At 57.3% G+C, this 12,442-nt stretch overlaps 1 protein-coding gene across 3 annotated transcripts in view; it reads left to right on the forward strand.

Annotated features, from left to right (window-relative positions):
• The first annotated feature begins 1,095 nt into the window (after positions 1–1,095).
• The window catches only part of BCOR (BCL6 corepressor), a 118,045-nt gene continuing 106,698 nt past the window's right edge, over positions 1,096–12,442 (forward strand). The window contains exon 1 of one of the 3 annotated variants that reach the window (XM_037512528.1): positions 1,096–1,329. The gene's annotated coding sequence lies outside the window, so the exon portion shown is untranslated. The remainder of the gene's footprint in view (positions 1,330–12,442) is intronic. The other 2 variants (XM_054695772.1, XM_054695776.1) reach the window with 2 other exon arrangements.

Consider the following 12,442-nt stretch of genomic DNA (forward strand, 5'->3'; position numbering starts at 1 on the left):
TCAGGGTGATCCTTGGGAGGGCCTTGAATTGAAAAATAACCCTGAGTAGCACAACATTCCCCCCACCACACCCCCCACGGGCCTGTGGAAGGGAAGCCAATGAGCCAATTTGGTGGTACACACTCCCCTCCTCCTGGGCCTTGTTGGGAATCACTTCTCATGCGCTTCCAGCTTGCCTGACCCTTAGCAGACAGGTACAGAGAAGGAACAGGGTTGTGGGGAATGGCTGAGACCCAGCAAGTTCTAATGCTGCCAGACTGGCTGGGGGGCTGGGGTAGGAGGTTAATATATTTTTTAATAAGAGTTTTCTATTACCTGAGCAGCAGCTCTCTGCTCACCTGTGTCTATGTAGGTGTCTCTTTATTTTCTCCTTTTCCTAATAAACGTGTCCTTTTAAAATGTAGAGGAAAAAAAGTTTTTTATTACCTGCAAATACGCAGAAGACAACTAGGGATTTTACACAAGGTAGGTCAATCCTCTTAGAAGGAATAATGGTTGAGGCTATTTTCTCTACAATCACTGACCATCGGCGATCTAACAATCATTTATTCAAACACCCGTTCACTCTGCCAATATTTATTGTCTACTCTATGCCAACCACAATGCCACATGCAAAATACATAACCCTCCAGCAAACACGATGTTTGGTAGGCAGGTCTGTATTTTTCACTCCAAGGTGAGCACTATAGCGTGTTTAACCACTCCGGACATGCGTAGGCCTGGGTTCAAATTCCCATTACGTCATTCAGCTAGCTAAGTGACCCTCAGCCAGTTACTTAATTGACCTTTCTCTATACCTCAGTTTCTTGAGCTGTAAAGTTGGAGGGCCTGTGAAGTACTCCGCACACAGCGTGCCAGTGCGTGAGCCGCTGTTATTACCGCACTCAGTTCCTCCACCACAGTCAGCTCTGCTCCGTGCCACAGTCCACCGCTGGCGGTATTTCCGAGGCTGACCAGGTCCTCTGCGCTGGGCAGTGACCCTGGAAAGCGGGTCAGACACTAGTCAAGGATGTGTGTGTGTGTGTGTGTGTGCGCGCGCGCGCGCGCGCGCGAGTGTGCGTGTGTGTGTGTGTGTGTGTGTGTGTGTGTGTGTAGGGGGGCTTTCTTTGACACAACTGCCCGCGTTTCCCCAGGGCCTCCGGATAATATAAAAACTCACTTCGGAGGAGAGGAAGAAGCGTGAAGTGGCTCTTTCGATCTGAGACACCCACTCCCAGAGAAATCACCCCCTCCCCCCAGCCCAGCGCGGAGTGAAATCTTAGAAGCCACCACTGCTGGGTCTGAACGGAATGCCGGAGTCGGTGGAAGCCGGAGCTGGTCAGCCCGAAGGTCAGCGAGTTGTTTTGAGTTCTCGTACCCGGAAAGGGGGGGGGCAGGGAGGAGAGGACGCCAGGGCCCGAGAGACCCCGCGTCAGAGCAGAAATTGTTTGTGCTCCGGAACAGGCAGCTCAGCGGAAGCCGCGACGGGGGCGGGTCACGTGCGGTGGTGGCGGCGCAGCTGGCGGGGGAGCCGGGCTGGGACAAGGGCCGGGCCGGGCGGGGGTGGCGCGGGGCGGCGGCTTTGGCTGTGGAGGGTGGAAACGGCGTACTCCCGGCGCAGAAAGCTAGCGGCGCCCCGAGCCCGGGGCGAGGGAGGCGCGCGAGTTATGGAGTGTCTGGTGCGGGAGCCCGGGTGCTCGGAGCTCCGCGTGGAGCTACACAAGCAGGACAAGGAATTGCTGGGGGCGGGGATGGAGTGGGGTGTGCAAGCGGGCCCCCAGGCAGGAGTGGCGATAGCAGGACTGACGCTGGGACTCCGCGGGCGTCTGAACCCCAAGAACCGAGGCGCCGCTGCTGTAATCGCTGGCCTTGTTTTCTTCTTGCACGCAAATCCCGGAACGACCGGAACCGCCATCCCTGCCTGCGTCCCAGGGGTGCCCATTACGCCTAGGGGAGGCTGCATCCCGCAGGGGGACTGCCGGCGTGGCGCAACTGAGGCTGTGGCCAGGGTGGGCTGCTGAAGTGCGCCTCCACGGAGGGTGCGGGCCGAAGCCGCGGTGCACGGGACACAAACACGCCTCCCCCTCCCCCGGAAGAGCGGGCGAGTGAAGGCGTGGGCCGTCCCTAGGGGCTCCCCGAGGGCTCGGGAGAGAAAACATCAGGCCCACCTTGAAGACAAGGGTGGCCGAGGGTGAAGAGTCTCACGCTTCCCCAAAGTAGCGCGCGCTACTCCGGCGTGGGAGGGAAAGGACACAGACTTGGCCATCCGCCAGAGCCCTGGAGGACGCCTGACTTTGATGTTTCCCCCATAGTGGCCCGAAACGTCCGCCGCCCCCCACCCCGTAGTCCACGAGGTTCAGGTCCGGAGGCCTAGAGACTGGGAGAGTGTGGCGAGGCCTGGAATGGGAAACCCACCCACGTCCCTCGCCCGCGCCGCGCGGGGAAGGCACAGAACAGTCGTCTCGCAAAGTTTCCCGCGCCGCCTCCCCCCCAAGTCTGGGAAGGGCGGCTCTTCCGGAGGTGGGGGTGGGGTATGGCTTCGGAACTGGGACTGGTGTCGGTTCCCTATCCCGCGACCGGGTGCAGGAGAGGGGCGCGGGCCACCAGCTTGCTCGCGTCCCGGCAGTGGTGGCGCTTGGCCCGCTGCGACGTCTGCTCGGAGTCGCTGCAGCGGGAGCTTTGCAGAGCTGGGACGACGCAAGACGCCATTTGCATCCCCCCCCTCCCTCCGGCAGGTTGGCGGGGGCGGGGGTGTCGCCCGCCGCGGAAGCGTATTCCTGGCAGTGACACTGATTAGATGCTGTGTCGGTACGTGCACAGAATCGGGGTGGGCCTTCACCTCTCCTGTGCGCAGACACTTTCTGTTGGAAAAGTTGCGGGTTCCCCCCACCCCAATACACACACACGCACACCCCCTCCGCACAGCTGCTGTCTCCAGGGCGGAATTGGGCGAGCACGTTTGCTCAACCCGAGGGAGAGAGGATCGCGCCGGCGCGGGGAGGCCGCCGGGCCCGGGCCGAGAAAATCCAGCCCTGGCTTTGCGTCGAGCTGCCGAGTGCGACGCTAACGCGCGCCCGGCCAGCCGAGGCCTGGTTTCCATCTGCCCCTTTTGCCTCCGTGTTAAGTTCGCCGGGGAAAACCCAATGATCCGTGCAGAGCCCCTTGGAGGAGAACCTCCCCCCCCCCCCCCCAGCCCGATTCTGACCGATGGAAAAAATGACAGTATAGGTCAGAGCAGGCTGCCCGCGAGTATTAATGCAGCCGCCTCTGCTCCCGGTGCTTGGGGAGGATGGGCGCCTCGCCAGGAAACCGCGGAAGGAGGAGCCACGAGGGCCGCCTGCCCCTTCCCGGGCTAGAAAAGTGGATTCTTAAACCAGACAAATGTGGTCAGACAGCTGCAGGAACCTAGCCCATCTAAATACAGGTTGTCCATGAATCTTTCAAGCAACATCAGTCTCTTTTAAAAATCAAGTACACGTTGAGCCAGTTACAAATACTGTGAGAACTGGTTAATCGGTAGATGCGAACCCCACTCTCTGCCTGGTATTTGAACGTGTGTGCTGGAGACGCCGGGGTGAGCATGTGTGTCCTAAGAAGGCAAGGACCACTTTGCACCCCAGCTACAAGGACTTTTAATAAAACTCTACGGGGGTGGGGGAGGGGGTTATTTTAGTTGTAGTTTCTATTTAGGGGTTGCTTACTTCTTGCAAACTCACGTCTGGGGTTGTTTGTACTTAGTTGAATGGCCCTGCTCTCGGCTTTTATAGCCCACGTTTTTCTCTTGGTTTTTCTTTTTCCTGCGTACGTGCTGCTGGGGGAGGGGAACCCCCACATACGTGTGCTGCCGCTGTACTCAGCCTTTCACTCGGGCTCTCACTCGCGCACCACGCGGCCTCGGAAGGGAAATGTGAACTCTCCGGGTAGCGCTGGAGAACTGGAATTTTGACTGAGGGCTGCCGCGGGTTTGTTCCGTAGGCTGGCCGACAGCGGCTTGGGGGCGGAGAGACTGGGAAGGGGAAGCCCCAGAGGTGACCCTGAGGCTTCGAGAGAAAACCTGGAAGCTCTCGTGTCTTTGTCTTTCGCGGGGCTGGCAGCCTGGCACTGCATAGTTCGGACAGGAATCAGCCCAGTGCCAGAGTGCCCCGCCAGCACATTTCAGTGATTAGGCCAACGCCGACTGCAATGTAAGGGAAAGGCCGTTTGTGTTGTCTTTGAAAAGGAAAAAGGCCCACCCACCCTAAGAATTACGAGTGACTTGGAAGAGGCCAGGCGGGCAGTGAGAAGTGCTTTGAGGCCTCCTCAGGCCCTCCTTTGCCCCAACCCCTCCCCATCCTCATGAGACCTTATTTCAAAGCAAATGGGAAGCTTTTTGAAGTTGGAAATCTAACCGAGTCTATTTATGTAAATAGTAGGTGCATTTATAAGTCCCTAAAATGAGGCTGCATACAGCCCAAGGACTCCGCCTGTCTTGTGCCAGCCTTGGACCAGTATTAAACTCTGCTAAAGTACACCCCCAGAGGCTCTGCCTTTTGCCCAACACCTCCAAGTACTGATTTATAGGATGTGGCCTTGAGCCATCAAAAAAGGGTGACCTGGAAGAGTCGATTGGAGGTCCTTTAGACTACTGCTGTTCAAAGCCTCAAGAAGAGGGTGGGTAATGGTGCTTGAGGCCTGGCAGGAGCTTCCCATTAATTCAGTATAAATGAGCACCTTCAAAGCACATATTCCCTCTACGTCACCACCACACGCAAGCCTTCATGGGAAAGTCTAGTCCAGACAGTTTGAGCCCATGTTGCCTTCTGTATCGTGTGGGCAATAGTGCCCTTTCCACTCCTTCCCAAACCCCTGATTCCACGCAGGTTTCAGGGAACTTTAACCTCAGAGTTTTTCTCATCTTCTTAAAGGTAAGAGTCCCAAATCATAACATTTGGTAGCTCTGTATGCCAGGCAGAGTTCTTGGCACCGTATTAATGTATATTCCCAAAACAACCATATGAGTTAGACACTATTATTGGTTATTTTTTGTGGATAAGGACACTGAGACCCAGGCCTGTTAAGTGGTTTGCCCAAAGCCGCACAGCTCGGGACAGGGCCTGTCAGGATGGAAGACTGTGTAGAGCAGGCCAGCTGTTAGGAGGGAGTCGAACCCCCACCGTGCAAAGGAAAAAGTTATGAGAGAAGACAAGCTGCCCCAACATTTGGCCCTTATTTTGCAAAGGAAAGTTCCGGAGCGTCGCAGCACGTTGTTGTTGGCGCTCCCTTGGAGAAGGGGTCAGGGAAGGCAGCGCAAAGGCCCCTGGCCCCACCTCGCCGTTTAGCATCCGGCGGTCACGTCCGCGGCCGGAGGTGACTGGGAGCTGAGGACTGCCGATTGCCGAGGAACTCCTTATCGCCCAGTGTCAGTGGTCCCCGGAGGCGGAGCTAAACGGCCTGCCTGTGGGGGCGGCCGGGTCTCACCAGTCCCCAGTCTCTGGGCGCGCCCCCGGGTTCCTCCCGCGGAGCTGGCCAGAAGCCCAGCAGCGCCTTCCGCGGCTCGAGGCTTCCCTCCACTTGAGCCGCCAAGCCCCGGCACCTCTCCTCACCGCCCCGGGCCGGATCGGTCGGCTAGTCAGCCCCTGGTTGGAATGGCCGGCTCCGGGTAGCTCACAGTCATTCTGCCTCCCCTGAACACTCATCCCCAACTCGGGTGTGCGCGCGCACTACACCACACACACACACACACACACACGCACACACACACGTGTCCCCACGCTTCGGAAGCCCGTGGCGGTTGTGTGCAGCGCCCGGGAAGAGTCGGGGTAGAGGGCCCGCGCCGCCCTCCTCCGCCCCGGCGTCCGTGCGCGCGCTGACACCGGGGGGCTGGAGGCCAGGCTTCTGGATTCTCCACCTCCCCACCCGGGGCCCCGGGAAGCGGCGGCGACTGGCGGGGACCGGGGCGACTTTTCCTGATGGCCAGAGGGTCAAAGGGAAGGGCCGGGCGGTGGGGGCCGCGCGTGGGTGGGGTGGCGATCAATTCCCTCTCGCCCGCGACGTCTGCTCAGCCTTGGCCGCCGCCAGTAGGAGTCGACCCTGCGTGCCCGGGGGTGTGGACGGGGGGCGGGGCTCGCCCTGCTCCCGGGAGGTGCCGGACCTTTAGCTCTCCGCCCCCTCGAGCCTTTACTTTCGGCTCGCGCAGACCGCTGGCGTCCGCCGACCTCGTCCCCCGCCGGGCCCGCGGCGGGGCGGGCTGGGCTGGCGGCTGACCCGCCGGGCCGCACTTGCCGGCGCTGAGAGAGACTCGGTGAGCCCGGGCGGGCGGCCGAGTCGAGGGAGGGAGCGCAGCAGCCCGCGCGCCTCAAGGCAGAACACACGCCTTTCCCGGAACCTTGAAACCCAGGGGAGCCGCTGCCATCTTCGCGTGACGAGCAGCGAGACGCCGGTGATTAAGTGTTTCTTTCCGGCTCCCTCCTCCGTTCCACAGGACCGGAAGAATAAAACCTGGGGAACACACACACACACACACACACACACAACTGCGCTCTCCACTCGCATTCCACGTTCCTACTGGTCCTCCAGAGTGCCTCTACCCCGGGCGCCCGTTCCTCCCCTACACCACGTCTCACCGAGGATCGCGGCTTTGGACGAACAAAATGCCTCATGTTTCCAGCTGCCTCGGCCCAAATCTCGGAGTTTAATGGGGAGAAGCACACATTGCCAAAGCCACCAGACCCCAACTCCTCTCCCCATGGGGATTAAACCTTAACACAGGAATCCCCCCCCTACCCACCCACCCACACCAGGGGCTAATCCTGCCGCCCCTCCTGGGATTAACTGGGCTCGCAGGTCCATAAAACACTTCCGGCGCCGCCACAGGGTCTGTCTGCAGAAACACTTTAAAATTGTCCTCCCGGGTCTGGAGAGGGAATTGACCCGGTGGAGGGAAGTGACTAAACAGATTGATGTAAGAGACGATCCTGGCCGGCCCGGTTTGCAGACTGCCTAAGAGCAGCCTAAAAGGCAGTCTGTTGGGGGCTGCCTCAGCCCCGAGGGTGGTCCGGGTCCCTCTAGACTCATCTCTGAAAAGGGTGCAGCATTTACTAAATGGCATTGATCTGGAGGAGTGTGGATTTGGACAGGAGCAAGGCGGATTCTGGCCCCAATTCACTGCGGAAGACAAGACTCCTGGAACGTGGGGGGGAGAAGGAGGCTCAATCTCCTCATCTGTAAATGGGAACAAAGGCCCTCACCCTGCTGCTCTCAGGTGGGATTCTCAGGACCAAAGTGTTAAAACACTTTGTAAACAGGGCATGACCCCTCCATTTCCTAATGATTATTAGTCTCTGTTAGCCTAGACAACCAAAACAAAAAATCAGCCCTTCCTCAAATCTATGCAGGAATGTGCAAGATGAAGGGGATCCAAAGGCAATTTAATATTTTGAAACTTCTTTTCTTTTACATCATTTTAAATTTCTGAAGTAATGGGAAAAACTTTGAAATGTACTTAGAAAAATCCCTGTCAGCAACTGGAGGCAAAAGAAAAGGAAAAAGAACCTCTAAATTGGGCCAAACCACATTTCAAAGAAAAGAAAGCTGGATGAAGAAAATAATTTTTTAAGAATATAAATTCTAAGTAGTTTTTGTGGCCATATACCCTTCTGTTAGTCTGGGGAGCAGATGCAATAGACAGCCATTCCATTCCTCAGGACCCTGGTGGTAGGCCCTGACCCAGGTTTGGTCACCTAAGTGTGAGGTGACTTTGGCATTAGGGGTATAAACTGCTTAAAATGAACATCACAAGAAAGACCTAGGACTGCCTCGGAGTCCTGAGACTCAGAGCTGCCAAAACCGTGTGTGGGAGCGGTGCCCGGTGACCTCCTTCCCCGCAGATGGACTCACGCAGCGTGACTGGCCCCAGGTGTCACCTAGGAGCTGGGGGGTGGGGGCTAGAGGGGGAGGAGGAGGAATAGGGAATAGTGGCCCAGGCTGCGCATTCACTCTGCGAGCTTGGGCCTCAGGCTGGACCGCCCACGGACCTACCTCTCTCCTCTCGGTGCCTAGGGCCTAGGGGCAGGGTCAACTCACTTCCATCGGGTTGCCCTCGTGCTGCGCCTTCCCCTGCCTGGCATCCAGCCAGGCCTCCCCCGCCCGGCAATCCCGGTTCTCCCCCTCGTGATTCATTTTGCAGCGGTGCAGAAAGCCTGTTTACCTCTGCAGCCCAGGGAGACTCGATCTGCGTAAAAAGCCCTAACGCCAGTGCCGACCAGTAGGGGGGGATTGTCCTATAGATTATTTCTCCTCCTGTGTGTGTGTGTGTGTGTGTGTGTTTGTGTGTGTGTATGTGTGTGTGTGTTTAAACGAGAAGGCTCAGTTGGAAAGGGGGTGGGGTGGCAAGTTGCTGCTGTTTTTTAAAACACCGTATTTGAAAGAGAAACAAAAGCCACACAAAAGCCGTTTAGGAGGTACCAAAGCTGTTTTTACATATAAAAAGTGCAGCGAATACCAAGGGGCCCCCAACAGTGATAAACTAAATGGTTGGCCGATTTCGACAATTAGCAGTTAATCTGTTATCTGCGATCTACAAACAAGTTTTGAGGCTCGAAGGATACCGAATTCCAGTTCCAGGCGACAGCGCTGTGCTCCAATCTGTAGGGTACCCCCGTTGCTCTGTTTCTCTCAGTGTGGATCCAGCTTCAGCAAACATGGGCTTCCCAGGTTGGAGGACAGACTTGAGCCACAGAAAATTCACTTGGGCAGCCGATGACCCTCCGCCTGCATCGCCCCTCTGGCCCGAGCTTGCCTGTTTGGTTCAGATTTCTGCAAATTGGTTTTTACACCACCACCGCCCTCCCACACCCCAATTTTGCAGACCTCCTAATTTTACACGTAGTAGGCCTCCAACAAATCTGAAATAAATAGCAGACACTAAAAATGAGGCTCTTGGCCTGGAGGACAGATTGGTGTGCGGCCTCTCCCTTGGAACCCCTTTCTGGTGCCCAGAGCCCCTTGGCCGCCGCAGCCTACGCGCAGCTTCAGGGCCGGGGCGGGCGGGGGAGGCCGGGAGGCACGAAGCGCCTGGAGCCTGCACGATGATAAATATTGCGCAGACAGCCCATAAATAATTTGCATTATGTTCAGCTGACAACGCAGGGCGATTAATTTTAATAGCTACATATTTGCCTGGGCTGCTGCTTTCGTAGGCCGGGTAATGAAAGGCGAGAGGCCGCCCTGGCTCTGTGCTCGCGGTCCCGGAAGGCAGCGGGGAGGTGCGGGAGGGCCTGACACGGCGTCTACTCCAGGCAGCCCCCACCCCGGGGAGCCCGGCAGCAGGGCTCCGGTCTCGTCCTCCGCACCGTGTAGGGGTGGGGTGCGCACGCTGCGGAGTACCCCCGGGTCCTCGAGCAACAGGAGCCACCATAATGACACTGCACATTTGTCTGTATGGGGACAGCCACTTGTGGACCAGGGGACCCTCCCCGAGGCGATGCGCCCCCACCTGGACCAAGTCCGGAGTGAACTCCGAAGGGGATTCCGCGTTCCTGTTTGGTTGCGGGGGGGGGGGGCGGGGGGGGTTGCTGGCGTTAGCCGCCGCCAAATCGTCGGTGGCCCCCAGCCGGGCAGAAGCTTTTCCGCCCTCGGGACCCAGGCAAGGGGCAGAACAAAGCCCAGCTGCCCACGCGTCCTGCCCGCGCGCGTTCTGCGTCCTGCCGTCCCGCGCCCCGCGGAAGGCGCCCTTAAAATGCTTTCCGAGCTCCTGGATTAAAAGGATCCCACACATAAAGGACGGAAGAAAGGGTTTGGAGGAGCTTTTTAAAAGAGGAGGCGGGGAGGGGAGCGCAGCGAGGAATGACACGGCGCCGCGGCCGCCGCGGTCCCGTGGTGGCCGGGTGCGCGCGTGTGCGTGTCTGTGTGTGTTCCGATGACAAAGCCCCGCCGCCGCCAGCAAGCTCCAGGCAGCCGGAGCACCGGTGGGGGAGGGGAGCGGGAGGAGGGGAGCCGGCGTTCGCGTAGGTAGCGGGAGATCGAAGCTTCCCGGGAGAAAGAAGAGTTCATTCAAGAGCTGGAGGCCTCCTGGCCGGGCCAGGTGGGGGCTTCCTAAAGCCAACACCTGTGTATTATTTCCTCTTTGGAAAGGGGCGGCCGCATCGATTATTACCATATTTTAATCGCCTTTTGCAAAGGTTATCTGTAATTATGAGTTTCGAGGAAGATTGACCAGGGGTCTTTATCCCTTTATTGTGTGTGTGTGCGCGCGCGCTCGCGTGTGTGTGTGCGTGCGTGTGTGTGTGTGTGTGTGTCTGTGCGCGGCCGCCGAGACAATGCGCCCAGCTCTTATCGAAATGCCAATCCGAGGGTGTCCGTGCGCGCCTGCGAGGCGGTCACGACGTGCTGGATCCACGCAGACAAACCAGGCTGCGTGTACAATAAAAGCCGAGCAGGCGGCGAAGGGCCGTGCAGACCCACGGGTTTTCTTTTAGAAACGGTGGTGCGAAGAGACTTGACAATAATAACACGCAGCAGGATTAAATCAGGGCGGGAATAAGAAAATGCATTTTAGTTTCTAGAACCGCGGGTTGTGTTTAACCCATCCGATCCCCCTAGAGCTTTTTGTGCCCGCGTGGAGTCCCGCACAAGGGACAGGTGCGGGACACTAAGCAGCTAGGTACTGCCTGATGAAGTTCCGGAACAGCCACCTTATTTTAATATTAATCTCTTCCTTTAATTCATCATGGTTGTCAGTTACAGGGACGTGGAATCCTTAACGATGTCTGTTTTATGGGAATGATACCTACCTACCCACCTGACTAGTAGAGAAGGAAACCTCGAGGGTTCTTTAACTTTTGAAAGTCTGCATTTCCTTAGTTTTCATCACTTGGGGCAGAAGTCCATTTTCACTTCCTCAGAGAGAGGGAGAAGAGCAGTCAGGGAGGTTTTTGGAAGGGGTGGGGTCCTTGGGAGGGTATTTTGGCCACAAAGAAGGCTGGAAATCAGTAATGAGCTTTTGGTCAGGGGTAGGCAGCAGCCACTGTGAACTTGACTTTCTCCAAGGAGCCTGGCATCTCTGAGCCACCACACTGTTTCTGGGAGGCAGGCCTGGCAGAGCCAGGTCAGGAGCCTTGGAGAGGTGGAGGGGTTTGTACCGGCTCTGCTTCCTGCCTGCCCCCCACACCTGGCCTCCTGGCCTCACCAGCAGCCAGCTCTGCCCGGAGGAAGGCAGAGCCAGATGACTGGTCCAACCCCCGAGAGACTGCCTGGCTTTCTCCTCCCCTGTAATCAAAACCAGATGCACTTAAGCGCCTTTCATCAGAGGAAGCCCAAAGCCCTTTAACAGGCTTCAATAAAAGCCTTGGTAAGGTCTACCAGCCTGCTCTGCGTCTGCACCCCTGTGCCCATTTCCCCGGCTGAGGAAGCCTGGGGCTGCAGTCAGCACCCAGCTCCTCCCCTGGGGCCCCAGAGGCCAAGGATAGCTAGCTCCCCAACCCAGGCAGCCTCTCCCAGCAAGTAGGGTGCCAGGATCCCTGCAGGGGTGTGGGTGCAGACGCCACTGTCAGGAGGAGAGAGACAGGCATGGGAGAGAAACCAGCCGATAGCGCCCAAGGAAGGACAAGTGTGGCCTTGTGAGAGGAAGCCAGAAAGGCTAAGAAAGCAGAGGTGGGGTCAAAAGGGCGATGATGACCATCAAGAGATTTGATTTGGGAGGGAGGACCCCAGGGTACTTGGACCGCTCTGCATCCAGAGCCCCTATCCTTCTGTATTGCAGTATTTCTGCCTCCCCTCCTAGACTGAACCCCCAAGGGCAGAAACTGGCTTATTTGTCATTGCAAGCCTGGCACAGGGCTTGGCACAAAGTACATGACCAAAATGGGTGATTACAAGTATGGTGGAAAGCTCTAGAGCAAGACATACCCGGGCTTAAGATGGTAGCTCTGCCCCCAGTGACCTTATGGAGCCTCTATCTCCTTATCTGTAAAATGGGTATGAGAATGTCTCTATCACAAGGCCAGGAAAAGATGAGCTGAAATAATTGCGTATAAAACACTTGAAAGGCAGTAAAAAGGTTGGACCCTTGCCCTTGAAGGAGGGAAGGGAGGGCTTGGGCTAACACCAGTTGAAGTGTAGAATTGGGAGGTTCTTGCAAGGCTGTAGCTGGGCACCGGTCTCACTGGTTTGGATTTGGGTTAAGAGAAAGCAGTGCTTCTCGAATGTGTGTTCCAGTAGCACTGTGAATTGGAGCTACAGGACCCACTATCCAGCAGGCAGGCAGCCCGGAAACTTTAAAGTTTGGCCAGCTGTGTAGGCCTTAGGCCTGGGGTTCTGGCGAAGGGGCAGGTCCCAGGCTCTCTAGTGCAGAGCTGTCTGTGGCTAAGCTCTGGTCGTGCACTGAGGGCCAGGCTGCTAGACATGAGTGGCTGCTAGCTAATCCCAGTCAGTGCTGGCTTCCAGTGCTCAGGGGAGACCTGTCCCCACTGTTTGACCTCTGCTCCTG

The sequence above is a fragment of the Talpa occidentalis genome, unplaced genomic scaffold (genome assembly GCF_014898055.3).
Source record: "Talpa occidentalis isolate TD23 unplaced genomic scaffold, MPIMG_talOcc4v2.1 talOcc4.15, whole genome shotgun sequence".
NCBI lineage: Eukaryota > Metazoa > Chordata > Mammalia > Eulipotyphla > Talpidae > Talpa > Talpa occidentalis.